General features: G+C 49.3%; 1 non-coding gene across 1 annotated transcript; it reads left to right on the top strand.

The window, feature by feature from the left end:
• Positions 1 to 899: 899 nt before the first annotated feature.
• Positions 900 to 971, top strand: TRNAT-CGU (transfer RNA threonine (anticodon CGU)). Its single transcript has one exon. It is a non-coding gene; the product is annotated as a tRNA-Thr (tRNA).
• Positions 972 to 3,332: the final 2,361 nt, after the last annotated feature.

Below are 3,332 nucleotides of genomic sequence, written 5' to 3'. Positions count from 1 at the left end.
TACATAAATATTCCCCTCCTCGCTGCAGGGTGGTTCAACTAGAGGACCTTTGAAGGTCCCTTCCAAGTGAAGTTATTTTGGTTCTATATCAACCTTGCAATGCTGCATTACAGCACTACCAAATCAGTACTCTGATCTAAACCTTTACAATGGCACCTCTGCAATATGTTCACATGCTTCTTCCACAGGAAACCAAAACCACACCAAAAGGAATATAGAACTTGGATATCAAGCAACAGTTTCATGGAAAATTTAAACAGACCTCCACAACACATTAAATGAAAACTAAAACCTTTGTTTTCACGTCACACTTGTAAAAATCTAGGAGATCCTGTCTAGAAAATATCTAGTATCTTTTCTGCAATTCACAACACTGAGTTTTTTGAGGGAACAGCTACCAGGCAGCAAGTGTTTTTAGTTCAGTATTTACCATTTAGTTATCCCAACGTTTTGCATTCTCTTCTTGGAGAAGGAAAACTTTAATCCCGCTTTTTTCTCCCTCTCCTTGCCGTGCTAGCCGATGTGAGGCCTCGAGTGCCGCCTGCGGGTACCGCGCCCTCACAGCCCCGGGGCGGACGCTGCAGGGGCGCTGCCCTCAGAACGCCTCCACAGCCAGAGGGGAGGCTCCTGGCAGCTCCAAGAGCGAGAGCCAGAGGGAGACGAAGGGAGAGCGAGGGCCAGAGGGAGACGAAGGGAGAGCGAGGGCCAGAAGGAGAGCGGGAGCGGGGTCAGTCCGGGTCGGTCCCTCCCTCCCGTTCCGCCCCCTCAGCCGCCGCCGTGCCCTCAGCGCCTCGCGCCCCCGGCAGGTGGCAGCCCAGGCGCGCGCGAGGGTGGGCCGTGGGCGGGCGTGCGGGAGTGGCGCCAGCGATAGAAAGGCGTCAGGAAGAGCACTTAACGCAGGCGCGGTGGCCAAGTGGTAAGGCGTCGGTCTCGTAAACCGAAGATCACGGGTTCGAACCCCGTCCGTGCCTTGGTGGGTCCACGAAGGCGGGAATTCTCCCCTCATTTTTAGGGGAAGGCGGAGCCCCGGCCCCGGGACCCTCCAGGGAGCCCGGGCATGGCGTCTCCGCAGAGCTGCGGTGCGCGCCCGGCAGCAGTAGAGCCACGCCCCCGGGCGGGTCCCCGCTACCCCCGAGCGCCGGTACCCAGCCCCGGCTCTCGCACCGGCGGCAGCGGCTCCTCCGGCCCCAGCAACGGCTTCTGGTGGATGTCGTGCCAGCTGTGCCTCCTCCTCGGTCATTCCTGCCCATGTCTCAGCGGCTGCATGACCGCCCTTCTCACATCTGCAAGAACAGAACAGTTTTCCTTCGTTTTTCCTTGGATTGTAATCCTGCTTTCAAGAGGCCCTCAGCTGAGCCTGAAGAAACAAAAAAGAGTTTGAAATGCGAAAGGCCCAGATGACTGCTGTGGTCTAGTGGAAGTCATGTCAAACGCCTTTTCCGCACAGCACTATTGAGGGAAGTGCTGGTGCCTACCTTATCACACAGTCATTCCTGGGAGGAACAAGTGGAGCCTCTGCAGAATCTTGTTTGAAGAGATCCTCCAGCTCCTTCAAACTCTTGAAGAGAGTTTGAAGAGAGCCTTCTCCAGAGGCTGCAGCTATCAGGATCATCCTGTAATCCCCCAGGTCCCTTTCATTGGTTCACCCCACCCTACCACCATGAAATTAAGTATTTATTAATTTGGTTCTTTCTTCTGATTGGTAAACCATGAGGTTTCTTCATCTGTATCACTAACCACTTAGCAGGATTATTTGCAATCTGATTAGTGCGTACTTTACATTTCCTATTTTCTAACAGAAAAAACTCCCTGTGACACTGAAAAATGGGTAAGGAAAGGGTGCAGTGGTAATGCTCACAGGAGCCCAGCAGTGCTCCCCTCCTCCTGGTGAAACAAACACTGAGTGCTTTGGACACTGATCCAGCTGATCCAGCAGCACCACAAGTGGCCAGGAGGTCCAATTCAGTGACACTGACAGGACCAGGGAGCAAACCTTAACACACAGTTAAGGGTTGACAGCACTTAAATGCATCCTAACAGTGTAAATAGGAAAAGAATTACTAATTGAAGGAAATCTTTGTTGATTCATGTTTGATATTTACTTACCATTTGAAATTTTACTGATCACTGTGTCCACACAATCAATTTTGTTCTCTGTCTGACAAATCTTCCTTTCATATTCTGCACCATTGTTGGCAGGAATATAAACTGTATATTTGTTGTATGAACAGAAATAAATGTCCTTAACTATTTACACTGGATTTTGCAAACATTCTTAGATATTTTTACTTAGAGGGATACAAAGGATAGTGAGGTACATCCACGTCCCTGAAACTACTTTCATAGGAGGGTTGTAAAAACTAAATGCAAAAATCAAACTCAAGGACAAAACACATATCTGTTAAATACTGCTTTCTGTTTACTACAGTCTCAAGGATAAGCCTCTCAGGGAGGGTGGAGATGAGCCACCTTGCCACTGATGAGTAAAGCTTTCATAAATTTGTGCTTGTTTTTTGGAAATAATATAGGACAAAGCCAGGTATGCACAAGAGCTGTGGCTGATTCCAACCCTCTTAATGATGGTTTGAGGCCTGTGAGTCTGTGTTAGATGACACAGAAATCAGGTAACACGGAGCCTGTTTTTCCACAGTTTGCAGACAGAACTTACATTCTGTTGAGTAACATTGCTGAACTATTAGCATGATAACAATGTTGCTAAGTAACATTTTAAGAAATGTCTTGTGGTTATCTACTTGAAATTAATTTTGTAATTAGAAAACTATCTGTGCACTCAAAGCCTAGGAGAAACTTGTGCAGCCCAGAAATAGTAACTCCAGCAGCAGTTAAGAGGTAGAAATAATTAACATATCACACGGGTTTACTGCCACAATGGATTCATTTACTTGATGTTAAACCTTTTTTCAGTGTTGCGCTATTTGCCTTCAACTTTCTTCTTTTTAGACAATACAATGCCCAAATTTAAAAACACAGCACTGAGAGGCACACGGGTCACACACAGCACTGAGGGGCACATGGGTCACACACAGCACTGAGGGGCACACAGGTCACACACTGAGCACTGTGGGGCACACGGGTCACACACAGCACTGAGGGGCACACGGGTGACACACTGAGCACTGAGGGGCACACGGGTCACACACTGAGCACTGTGGGGCACATGGGTCACACACTGAGCACTGAGGGGCACACGGGTCACACACAGCACTGAGGGGCACACGGGTCACACACAGCACTGTGGGGCACATGGGTCACACACTGAGCACTGTGGGGCACACGGGTGACACACAGCACTGAGGGGCACACGGGTCACA

Source organism: Molothrus aeneus, chromosome 16 (genome assembly GCF_037042795.1).
Source record: "Molothrus aeneus isolate 106 chromosome 16, BPBGC_Maene_1.0, whole genome shotgun sequence".
Taxonomy (NCBI): Eukaryota; Metazoa; Chordata; class Aves; order Passeriformes; family Icteridae; genus Molothrus; species Molothrus aeneus.
Note: the sequence above shows the minus strand (reverse complement) of the source record. Positions and strands in the feature narration are given on the sequence as shown.